A 13,541-nucleotide genomic window follows, 5' to 3' on the forward strand; every position below is an offset into this window, starting at 1 on the left:
TTAAAAGGATGATCCTTGTAAAGTTTACTTAAGTCTTTTCAGCCACAGAAACTGCAATGGAAATAAATGTTCAGAGTCATTTTCAAAACAAAAACAAAAATCTATTCTTCTGATGACATGCATGATTAAAAGGTCTATGCAAGATACATTGCTCTACATTCCCAATGACTAGGAAAAAAAACCTCAAGTCAATTTTTAGTTTGCAGATGGTCAAAGGATTTTGTATTCCAGCAGGAGTTCAAATCTTCTGGATCTTTTCACCAACAACTGCTGGATTTTATTTTCTGATTTTCTCAGCAGCATCAGCTTTGTAATTGTAAGAGCAATTGTGTACATCTGAGTAACGGTGTACACCACAGTAAACATTTCCACACCGGCATTCAAACCCAGTAAGTCCCACTTTCTTCCTGCACATGAAACAGCGATTCTTTTTTTGTTTTGGTTTTTCAAGAGACTTGCTTTGCTCTTCAGATGGCTGTTGTGCCATATCTGATACTGAAGCTTGCAGGTCTTCTGTTTCAGGTACTGCTTTGTCCACAGATGTACTGTCCACTTGGGAAGATGCTACAGATTCTGATAAAAGTGACTGATTTGATACAGGGCTTGGCTGCACAGATGCAGACGTGGAGTATAGCAGTGACTGGGCATCCGGGACACTGTCGTCTGTGCACTGGACGGGTAAAGATTTCAGACAGACTACTGACAGAAGCTGCAGGTGGGCTTATTCTACCATTACTACTATTCTGTCTTTGAAGATGTTCTTTATAGCACACTGAACACATGCCATTTGTACGAGGGTTTCCATAAAATCCGCAGCCAGTGGAACAAAGCATAGGCACTTGGCTGTGATTAGTTTCTTGAGCCATGTTCCTCTGTTGCACACCTCTTATTCCATGACGGCAAATCACTTCAGAATCCAATCTTGGCTGCTCTGCTCTCTGTATGGGCTACTTTGGTAATTACAGTTGAGGTTGATGGGCAAACAGCTGTCCTGTATCCTGAGACACACATTAGACTCCTGCCTTCCCTAGCCTCATAAGCAGCTACTTAAAGTTTGAGTTTTATGCAGGAAAACATTGTAAAGCCTTCAGTGTTTTACTGCAGCAGACTTCAGATTCATTCCACCAAAACCTCCACAATTTTCTGTTTGCTTCCCCTCAGATTAACTTCACTTGAAGCTGTGTTCTAATTATTTCCTATTCTATGAGTACAGTTGTAAAGTTAGATGTGCTTATGAATATTTTGAACAAGAATTAATAAGAATTGCACAAAAACAGAAAAATGAAAGTAATCTCTGTGTTAGGCTGTTGTGTGATTTTTCTCATCTAATATCTGTTATTATAATAAAGTATAAATTAATGATTTTTAACTGCACAAGACAGGCTGGGGGAGATCTAACCTTATATCAGTTTATGCTCATAAAATACCCAATACTCTTCATCGGCTGCAAAGTGCATGTTTAAATGGAGGAAGAGTCGGTCCCTAAAGACAGGAGTTACACTGAGAGAAATTTACACAATAGAACTCTGGGCATGGGAGTTAAAAATCTCCTACTTTGCCTTGGTCATGTCTGGAATACTGTATGTAAGCCAGGAGCCATCGTTAGATAGAGCACATCTCTGCAGGACTAATCTTTGATGATATTTTATAAGAGGTGTGGTTTCTCTCTTCTGCCCACTCTGGAACCAGAATCTGATTGCCAGGACCAGTTCAGTCCACCCTAAATTAAAACAATTCAAGGATATTTTTCTACTACATATCAAAACACCAGTCATTTTTTAAAAACTGTAGTATTGGTACAAAAGTAGACAAATATATCAATAGAATAGAATACAAAATATAGCAATAGATTCATAAATATAAGATCATTTAATACATGATAAATGTGGCATCGGGGAAAAATGGATAATTTTTGGGGGTAAGGCTCTTAACTAAATTCTTCCAAAGTTAACTAACCCCAGGAGGGTGTATTCCTGATTGGGGTATTTCAAATGTTAACTGATGCCCCTAGGGTAAGGATTAAAGCTAAATAACACACCACTACATTACATGTCTAAAACCAAAGTGTTATAAATCCCAGACAACATGACAGCACTTTATTACCAGTGACCACAGGCAATACTTTTGTTAGCTGTTTCAAATGCCCATACCTTAATGCCTGCTGGATTTTCACCAGCTTTGGCCCCAACCGGGCCAGGAGGTCAATCCCAGTCTCCCCATTTCCCCAAGGGGTCTCTGGCCTGTGCCCCTCCAGACTTTAATTTCTACACTAGTCAGGGTTCTTAGTTGCAACAACTGTAATTGATATAGGAACAAAGAATTTTATTGAAAGGGCATCAGTGGCTGCCATAATCGATGAAGGGACAAGAATCCAGGCTTGGGCAGAAACCAAGGCACATCCCTTATTCTGGTGCCATGAATACTTCAGCTGCTGCCCAACACTCGTTGCTCACTGAGCTCCCCCTAAGCACCACTCCCTCCAGATGAAAATGTCCAGATGGCAGTATATGGTTCAGCCTAGATCACATGCTTATCCACAAGGTGTCAGACAGTGAGAAAAGGACATATCTCCCTGCTTGGGCTTCTCAAGTAGGATCTGAGTTATTTCTGAAAAATACAAAGAGTTGCCTACCAAGAAGCCAAAATAATAAATGTTCATTGTACCCCATCAATTATGTGTCTCCCTTCCTGAAGTCTCTGATGAGGTCACATTCTCTTCTCTCTCCCCAGATCAAAGCCAGTATTCAGGAAAGTATCTGAGTAATATTTTTAAAATGAAGAACACAAGACTGATAATGAGGTATAATGGAAAAGGTATTGGTATCTGATAGAGCTTACTTCTGATAGTATTTGGCCTCAGACAAATTATGTAAACTATCTGAACCTTAAGTTCCTCACGTTTAAAATGAGAATGCTGGGGCGCCTGGGTGGCTTAGTTGGTTACGTGTCTGCCTTCGGTTCAGGTCGTGATCCCAGGGTCCTGGGATTGAGCCCCACGTCAGGCTCCCTGCACGGTGAGGAGTCTGCTTCTCCCTCTCCCTTTGCCCCTCCCCGCCTTGTGCTCTCTCTCAAATTAAAAAAAAAAAAAAAATTAAAAAGGCAACTGAAGCAAAGGCTCTGTCTGACTAATCTCCAAACATAACAGAGACCCTCCACTGCTTGAACATCATAAGCTGTAGGCACCTAGAGCCAACCTGGACTAGGCCAAGGCCTCACCTAAATGGTTCCTTCATGGGCTGACTTCATATTTATTCATTAATTTCTTACCCCTTGTTGTGTTTTGTTCTTGTTTGACTTTGTAGTGTGCTTTGTTTTGTGTGACGTGTATGAAGCCAAGTTACAGGCATAGTGAAATGTCATGGAGCTCAAAATCCCGAAACTACTTTACAGTTATGTTAACCACACTTTATGACTGAATAAAGCTGACATTGTGGAAAGACACAACTTATGTCTTTATACCGTGCTCGTGACAAATAATGAAAATGGGGGATACTGGTGCAGAAGTAGGCAAGCAAATGAAAAGAAATAGTCAGAACAAACTCATGTGCATATAGGGACTTAGTATATCATCAGAGGGGTATTTTAAATCAGTTGAGAAAGGATGAGTTATTCAATAAATGGTGTTGGGAAAATTGGTTATACATTGGAAAGAAAGAAAGTTCACCTGTCCATACCATATATAAGAAACAACTTCCAGATGGTTTAAATATAGAAAGGTATAAAATAAAACTCTGTAAGTACTAGAAAAAAATATAGAAGAATATTTTTATTCCTTTGGGGTAGGGAAGGCCTTACTAACTAAAATATAAAATCAGGGAATAAAGGAAGACCATCAGACACAATAAACTAATTTAAAAGGCAACTGAGCAGAAGAAAATTTTTACATTTAACAGACCAAAGATTATCCAGCCTCATATAAGAATACCTCAACATAAAGATGCCTCTTTAATTTGTCCCACATAGATCCTCAAAGCAAACCAACTACTTCATTTTAAGCAAAACTGAAAAAAATAAAATCAAAAAGATCTGTTCCAATAGTGAAGGAAAATATTGGTGGAGCAGCTATGGGGCACCTTTGGGCAAATAAGAAAAAACTGTTTCTAAGGAGACACAGTTGGCATTCAGCTTGATGAACAGAGGCTGAGCTGTGTCTCAGCTTCCAGCAGAACGCCAACCACACAATCATTCTCAAAGGTCCTGAATGACTATGTTGCATTTACCAACATATTGTTCAGTTTGTCTTCTGCGATACTGTGATATAGTAAGAATGTAGATATTTGGTCTTCCTCCTGGCTTCTGGCCAGAGATCTTAAACCCCTCGTAATTTCCTAAGTGATAAGAAAGATAAGAAAGTATCTCTTGTTCTAACATTTGGTTTTTGTTCCCAATTCCTGAAATAGCACAGGAGTGATAAAGCTGAAAGGAGCATTTTTTGTTATTTATAACAAACCCCTTTCAACCACACACAAGTTCATGGTAATGAGGTGACTTTTGGGAAGCCTCTAAGGATGGGGTGATGACTGCCAGGGAACCAACCATGATTCCCTGGATTAGAAGGTTGTAACTTTTTGTCCAACCCTCCACATACCCTCTCTTCACACCTTAATTCCTAGGAGGGGAGAGGGGCTAGAGATTGAGTTCAGTCACCCATAGCCAATGATCTAATCAATCATGCCTTTTAAGAAAGTCTCCTGAAAAGCCCTAACCAAAGGGGTTCAGAGGGCTTCCAAGTTGGTGAACACATTGAGCTGCTGGAAGGGTGGCACATCCCTAGAGGACATGGAATCTCCACATCCCTTCCCCCATACCTTGCCCCATGCATCTCTTTCATCTGGCTGTTCCTGAGTTGTATCCTTTTATAATTAACCAGTAATCTAGTAAGAATTCATTTTCCAAAGTTTTATGAGCTGTTTTAGCAAATTATTGAACCCAACTTGCAGTTAGTATCTATCTGAAGGGGAAACAGTCTAATGGACTGAGCCCTTAACCTGTGGCGTCTGCTCTAACTTCAGGTAGTGTCAGAATTGGGGTGTAGGACACCAAGCTCATGTCCGGAGAGTACCGGAGAATTGGTTGGTGTGGGGAAAACTCCCACACATTTGGTATGAGAAGTATTCTGTGAGAAAAGGAAACAGGGATTTCCTTTATTTGAAGTGTTGTGAGCAGAGTACAAAAAAAGTTTTTCTTTTAGTCTTCCTGAGGATTTTCTTTTCTTTTTTTTTTTTTAAGATTTTATTTATTTATTTGACAGAGAGAGAGATACAGCGAGAGAGGGAACACAAGCAGGGGGAGTGGGAGAGGGAGAAGCAGGCTTCCTGCCGAGCAGGGAGCCCGATGCGGGGCTCGATCCCAGGACCCTGGGATCATGACCTGAGCCGAAGGCAGACGCTTAACGACTGAGCCACCCAGGCGCCCCTTTCCTGAGGATTTTCAAAGATAACAATTCTTTGTTTCTGTTTAGTTTTTGTTTTACTTTACACTGCAATCTATCTGTGGGATGCAGCAAAAAGAGTGCTTAGAGGGAAATGGATAACATGAAACTCCAATAATAGAAAAGAAAAAAGGTTTCCAATCAATGACCTCAGCCTACACCTCAAGAAACTAGAAAAAGTTGAACAAACTGAACCCAAAGTAAACAGAGGAAAGAAAATAAGTAAGATAAGAGCATAAATCAATGCACTAGAAAACAAACAAAAAATATAGAGAAAAATAAATTCAATGACAAGCTAGTTCTTTGAGAAGATCAGTAAGATTAATAAAACTCTAGCCAGACTGATAGAGAAAAAAAGAAAGAAGACACAAATTACCAATATCAAGAATGAGAGAGGTAATATCGCTACAGACCCCACAGATAATAAGGGAATATTATGAACAATTTTATACAAATAAATTAAACACTTAATAAAACAAATTATCTGCAAGACACAAACCAAGACCACCTAAGAAGAAACAGATAAAATTAACAGCCCCATAGCTATGAAACTATAGTTAACCCCTACCCCATAAAGATAACTCTAGCCCCAGATAGCTTCAATTCCACTAGATATTTAAAGAAAAAATCATAGCAATTCTTAGCAAACTCCTTCATAAAATTGAAGAGGGAGAACACTTCCCAACTTATTCTATGAGACTAGCATTACCCTTATACCAAAACCATATAAAGACAATATAAGAAAACAACACGTTAATATTTTCTCATGAATGTAAATAAAAAGCAATATAACCCCATGCATAAACTGGGACTTTACTTTTCTACAAATACAAGCAGTCCAGCATTGTTGAGTGTCCTTCCAGTTGTGTTAAATCCTGCCTCTTCCACTGGCAGGCATCCTTCTTAAGGACACATAGCAATATTTCCCTCCGCAGAGCTTCTCCCTCTGTCTTCAGCACTTGCTGACCCATCACTACATAGACAAAACATAGAATAATTTCATGAATTATTTTAGAGAAAAAGTAAGAGGAGAAAGAGAATTTTGTATGAGAGAAGAGGGAGGAAGAGAGATTTTGTACAGATAGAGCCAAGGGAAAACTAAAGATGTTACAAGAAGGAATGTGTGAAATGGTGTGCTTGGTATCTCACATATAAAATGATTTCATTCTTTTTTGAAAATGACAAAGACACCAGTGTTTGGTGTTAAATCTTTATTGAATGTGTAATATACACTGGTTCCTCATTCCTGAGGTTGGAGATAACTTCCTCTTTTCATTTGATTGTATTTGGTGAAAAATTCAAAGGCTGAGATTTAAACACGTTCTTTTTCAGGTGCATGACCTTACAACTGGGCTCATTGCAAGAGGGATTGCTGCTGAACACACACCAGAGTCCCACCAACAGAACTTTTCTTATAACCCTGACTTTGGCCATGTAGCTCTGGTCCTTAACATCAGTGCAGAGGAAAGCCAGAGGAAGTGACTCATTTCTGCTTCAAGTCGGTTGCAGCCTTCTAATGAGGAAAGGCAGGATGCACATCTCCTTGCTCTGGTGTGTAAAGTCTATGTAATTTAGGACTTAGGACTTATCTAGATTTGAAATCCATAATCAAGCATTGGAGCTTGAGTGGCTGGGGACAACCCTGGCGGCATCCTGGGCCATAGAACGTCACAAGAAAGTGAAATCCTGTAAAGATTAAACATCAAAACCCTCCCCTCCAGTTTCCTGTGGGAGGTGGATTATGGTCATAGATGGGCATAACTGGGATGGAGTTGGAGAAAGTGTTAAGAAGGCACTTCAAAATATTTGTGAAAGCTAGCCTCTTTGAATGAGAACCCATCCTATTTCCACAGTGACCTGCTAGGCATCAGTTCCAAGAATCCATGGGTTCTCTATCACCCAGAACTCCAGGGAAGCCCAACATGCTAACCTTTCATATTCCTTTTTTTTTTTTTTTTTTGCCAATAGCTTAAGGGTTTCAAGGGGGCAGGAATCTGTCCTGCTCATCTTTTGTCACCTTAGCAATTGACCCAGAATAGCTGTTCCCTGAAGGTTTGGTGAATGGTAAACATGCATGTCTTATCTCATTTGTTCCACAGTATGAGCTCCCAGTACTGTTAACAGTACTCCAATGATCTGTTTAGCCTCTGTCTCCCCTACTAAACCGTGAACTTCCTGAGGGCAGAATCCATGTACACCCATGCTCCCTTATTCAAAATCATGCATCATACATAGTAAGTACTCAGTATGTGTTTGTTGAATGGCTGAATGCATGAGTGAATGAATGAACCATAAGGAGCCTCCCTAAATCTGATTTGTCAATTATACCTCAATAAAGCTGGGGGGGGAAATGAGCCTCCTTGTTTCTGACCAGCAGATTAGTTGTTTTGCTATTTTCTTATAGGCTAGAGCTCAGCACCTGGGGCATCTGAAGTGATCTATTAGTACAGTGACTCTCAAACTTTAGTGTGTTATCAGAATCATCTAGAGGCCCAGGTTCTTTGAAGTCGGATAGGGCCTAGGCCTTTGTAGTTTTACCAAGTTCCCCAGGTGATTCTAGTATCTACCCGAACTAGAGAACGAATGATTTTGTGTCATGCTTTTTTCAACCTTTTCCATGCTGTACCGTCACAGAAGATGATACTTGTTCAGCATAGTAAACAAGGTGAAGCTACTTGCAGCCAGGACACTCGGCCTCTTGATCCGCCCAGGATCCTTTTGTTTACTGGGAATACCGGTTGGAAAGCTCTGCCTGACCTTGATAATCAAACAGTGATTGGGGACCAGCAGCTTCAGCCAAAAGCTTATTTCAAATGTGGATCTCATGCTCTCCCCAGATGTGCTGAAGCAGAAGCAGCCTTCTAACAAGATCTCCTGTGGATTCATGTGCGTATCCAAGATCAAGAAGCACTCGCCTTAACACCCCTAACTCCTTAACACTCCAACTCCTCTCGGACCTAAAAAAAAAAAAAAAAAAAAAAAATTATATATGTCCAGGAAAAGGCATGACTCCTTCCTCCCTGTAGTTGACTCACAGACACAGGGGAAGTGGGGCAGAAATCTGCTGAGCTCAGCTACAACCACTAGTCACACTTGAGGTTGTGTGTGTGTGTGTGTGTATGTGTGTGTGTGTCCACACACGTGCATATGTTCCATTCTTGTCAGGGCACTATTGAGCGAGAGTGTAATCAGTATAGTCTTGGATGTTTAAAAAAAGTCAAAATGCTAAAATATGCTGAAGAAAATTTCACACTGACCCTTAAGCTCTCTGTCTGCAGTTGAAATGACACTCAGGACAAAATTTTCTGCTCCATTCCTGCTATCATGACTTCAGTTCATTCATTCACTCATTCATTTCCTGAGCATCTATTTTGTACCAGGCAAAATGTATACCAGGCACCAGAAATACAAATGTGAAACAACGCTTCAGATGCTCACTCAACCCTCTGCCCATAAGGTCTCATCCTCCCAATTCATATCACATACTGCACCACACTAACCATCTTAAAGTGTGTATTTCATTGTGTCACTCCTCTAGCATATTCCTGTATAAACCTATCAATCCCTGCAGTTGGTCATTCACTGTCCCTCAAGCGTGCCTAGCACTCTGCTGCTACAATCTGATTGAGTTGGGTCTAAGGAGAGGCCTGAGCATCTGTTATTTCTGTACAATTCCTTGCCTGGGGCTGAGAATTGCTTGTTAACAAGATCAGAGACTTGACCCTTGTCTTTTAGATACTCATGGTCCAGCAATGATACAGGAAGTTGGAAGATGTGTTACTCAGCACAGTGTTGACATCAGCATGGGTGGGGCTGACCCTAGACAGGTCGTCCCAGAGGCTGCCCGGAGGGCAGGACACCTAAAATGGTGTTGTGTAGGTAGATGAGAGGAGGAAAGGCATTCAGGCAGGACACATGGTGTGGGCTACGTAATGACTTCAGGGACCTGGAATAGGTTTGGTGTGGCTGAGGTTCATGTGGCGTAGTGGCAGGAAGAGGGGGTGGGGAGGCAGAGGGCCAGATCTCAGAAGGTCTGTTGTGCCACACTAGAGGATATGTTTTTCTAAACCATAATGGGGCATGGGAGAGCAGCATGGAAGATCTTAATCTGGGGAATGGGAATATGGATCTGATCAGTAGTATCAAATGAGCAGTCTGGAGGTTTTACAGAGCACGTGAGATAAGATGGGTGCTGGGGGCAAGGGAGTCAAACTGGAGAAGGCTAGTTGGAGAGGCCACGTGGGTGTGCAGTGCAGTGTAATAGAATGAAAGCCGTCAGGACTTGGCTCTATAACATGTGCAGGCTACATCAGGTAACCAGAAAGGTCACTCCCTGCTCTACTGGCCCACAATGTGGTGAAATTAAGTCTGAGAGACATTTTTTTTTTATTGTGGTAAAATACACATAACATAAAATTTACCACCTTAGCCATTTTTAAGTGCACAGTTCAGTGGCCATTAAGCACATTCACGCCGTTGTGCGGTCATCACCACCATCCATCTCCAGAACTTTTTCATCTTTCCAAACTGAAACCCTTTCCCCATTAGGCACTAAGTCGCCATTCCCTCAACCCCCGCCCCTGGCACCCACCATTCTACTTTCTGTCTCTATGAATTTGACTACTCTAGGACCCTCACATTAAGCAGATTCATACGGTATTTGTCCTTCCATGACTGGCTTATTTCATCAGTGTAAAGTCTTCAAGATTCATCCATCTTGTAGAATTTCCTTCCTCATTAAAGCCAAATTATATTCCACTGTATGTATATACCACATTTTGCTTATCCATTCGTCTGTTGATGGACACTTAGGTTGCTTCCACCTTTGTCTATTGTGAATAATACCACTATGAACATGGGTATACAAACATCGGTTTGGGGCAAGTCCTACTCTCAATTCTTTTGAGTATATATCTAGAAGTGGAATTACTGGATCGTATGGTAATTCTATATTTAACTTTTTGAGGAACCACCATGCCGTTTTCCACAGTGGCTGCAGCATTTTACATTCCCGTCAGCAATGCACAAGGGTTCCAACTTCTCTACATCTTTATGGACACATGCTATTTTCTGGTTCTTTAATAATAATACAATCTTAATGGGTGTGAAGTTCCTACACCTGTACTCTATACCCTCTGTACTTCATTGTGGTTTTGATTTGCATTTCCCTAGTTATTAGTGATGTGGACATCTTTTCAAGTACTTACTACTCATTTTTCATTTTGGAGAAATGTCTATGCAAGTCCTTCGCCTGGTTTTAAATCGGGTTGTTTGATTTCTGTTGTTGAATTGTAGGAGTTCTTCACATATTTTGGATACCAATCTCTTACCAAATATGTGACTTACAAATTTTCTCCCATTCAGTGGGTTGTCTTTTTTCATTCTGTTGATGGTGTCCTTTGATGAGCAAAGGTTTTAATTTTGATGAAGTCCAATTTATCTATTTTTTCTCTTGTTGCCTGAGTCTTTGGTGTCAGATCCAAGAAATCGCTGCCAAGTCCAATTGCAGGAAGTTTTCCCCCTGTTTTCTTCTAAGAGTTTTATAGTTTTAGCTCCTATGCTTAGGTCTTTGATCCATTTTGAGTTAACTTCTGTATATGGTGTAAGGTAAATGTCCAGATGTATTCTTTTGTATATGGAGATTCAGTTTTCCGAACACCATGATGAGAATACTGTCCTTTCCTTACTGAATGGTCTTGGTACTCTTGTTGAAAATCGTTTGACCATACATGCATCTCATACTCTATTCCATTGATCTTTATGTCTGTCTTTATGCCACTACCACTGTTTTGATTATTGTAGCTTCGTAGAAGTCTAAAATCAGGGAGAGTAAGACGTCTAATTTTGTTCCCTTTCAAGATTGTTTTGGCTATTTAGGGTCCTTTGAAATTCCATATGAGTTTTAGAATGGATTTTTCTATTTCTGCAAAAAAAAAAGTGCTGTTGGGGTTTTGATGGGGATTGCATTGAATCTGTAGATCGTTTTAGTTAGTATTCACATCTTAGCAATATTAAGTCTTCTAATCCATGAACACGGATGTCTGTTTATTTTGTCTTCTTTAATTTCTTTAAGCAGTGTCTTGTGGTTTCAGTGTACAACTATTTTATTCCCTTTGATGCTATTATAAATTAAATTGTTTTCTTAATTTCCTTTTCAGTCTGTTCATTGTTGCTATATACAAATGCATCGTGTTTTTGTGTATGGATTTTGTATCCTGCAACTTTGCTGGATTCATTTATAAGTTCTAACAGGTATTTTTATGGAATCTTTAGGGTTTTCTATATACAAAATCATATCATCTGGGAACAGAGGTAATTTTACTTCTTTTTTTCTGTTTTTGATGCCTTTTGTTCTTTTTCTTGCCATAACTGTCAGTACTATGTTGAATAAAAGTGGTGATATCAGGCACCCTTGTCTTTTCCTAATCTTAGAGAAAAAGCTCTCAGTTTTTCATGGCCTGAGAGAGTTTTTAATCTGTTCTTGGGGTTAAAGAATTTCAGAAGTTTGCAAAGCAGGAGGCCATTTTATTAACTTAATTAGCAATAATGTGGAACGATAAGAAAAGAAAGAAAAGAGACGGAAAGCATCTGGTGAATATAAAGCATTGCGTGTGCTGCGTATACTTCTAGTTTTCTATAGGTGTTAAATACATCACAAAAGAATGAAAAATAAAGCAAGGTACTGGAAGAGGACAAAAGTTGACTGAGAATATCACTGAGTAAAGTGGCTTTGCCTTTACCCTCATGAGTGACTTCCCAAGGAGACCCAAGCTTTGATTTTAAACTAAAACAACAACAACAAAACCTAGGATCTAAAGCCAGAAGCCTTGGAAGAATGAAGAAGGACTTCAGGGACTCAGGCTGTGTCTATTCTAGAATGGGTCTCCCTCTGGGGTCCTGGCCCCTGAAAAGCTGTGCAAAAAGTACCCTTGCCACATCTGTTGAAAGAAGGAAAGTTGGTCTAAAAATACATGAGAAGGAACTGAAAGATTTCAGAGAAGGCAGGGCTCAAGAGCCAGAAACAAAAAGAGGAAGGTAAAATTCTAGTCACAAAAAAAAAAGAGGAATGGAAATTAAATTTTCTTACAAAGAAAGTCCAGAAGCTTCCCCCTTTTCCCTGACGACTCCATCAAAAAAGGGGAAAAAATAGTCAATGGGAAACAGCTCTGAGAAAAATAAGTCTCTGTACCATTACAGTTGAGAATTCAGCCAACCTGACCTGAAGAGCCAGACAATTTCCCAACTACAAGTGTGTTAAGCTGAAAGGGCTTGTCTTGAAAATGTCCATCCCTCCCATCTCAGGGAAAAGGGATTCTGAAGCTCTCCCAGGGTCACAAAGCTAACGAGGGTCAGAGACAGGCTGGAAAGTCACTTTTAGATGTCTGTCCTGTGTTCTTTTCATCGGACCCCCCTATCAACATGATGTGTTCATTGCATTGAATTAGCATCATCCCTTGAGCTTTCCTTGGATATACAGGTGTATATCCAAAGACCATGGTTCGCAGAGTGGGGCCCCCACACCATGGCACCAGCAGCACCTGGGAACTTGTCAGAAATGCACACTCTCAGCCCTACCTCAGACCCATGGAATCAGAAACTCTGGGGATGAGGGCTGGTCTTAACAAGCCCGCTGAGGAATTCTGATGGCACTAAGGTTTGAGAACCACTGGCCCAAGAAGTAATACTCCTTTTATCCATTACAATAGCATAAGTAATAATCAGCATGTGTTTCACAACTTACAGAAGAGCTTTTAACCTGCATTCTTTTTTATTTGATGGTGGAGGGTGGTAACCCTCTTAAAATATCTGTGAGAGTAGAGTCAAGTACTGATATACCTATTTTATGACCTCAGAAATGAGGTACAAGGAGGGTAACCAATTGCTGGGATAGCAGATCTGGAGAAGGCAGGGCCCAAACTGCAAATGACTTACATAGTTACCCCCAAGGCACTCCCAGATAAAACTTACCACTTTTCACTTCTAGATAAAACATTATCAACTAGGGCATCCTTTTAGAGCATTCTTGGAAACATATAATGCTGGGTCAATTGTGTCATTGTCCAGAAGAGGAAATAATAATACTAAGATCTCCCATTTTCTGAGGACTTAC

General features: G+C 40.3%; 1 pseudogene; it reads right to left on the reverse strand.

The window, feature by feature from the left end:
• Positions 1-1,095, reverse strand: LOC112834130 (AN1-type zinc finger protein 6 pseudogene; annotated as a pseudogene).
• Between the last annotated feature and the right edge of the window lie 12,446 nt (positions 1,096-13,541).

Source organism: Callorhinus ursinus, unplaced genomic scaffold (genome assembly GCF_003265705.2).
Source record: "Callorhinus ursinus isolate GAN/ISIS: 27379988/994484 unplaced genomic scaffold, GSC_fseal_2.0 scaffold15, whole genome shotgun sequence".
NCBI classification, from domain to species: Eukaryota; Metazoa; Chordata; class Mammalia; order Carnivora; family Otariidae; genus Callorhinus; species Callorhinus ursinus.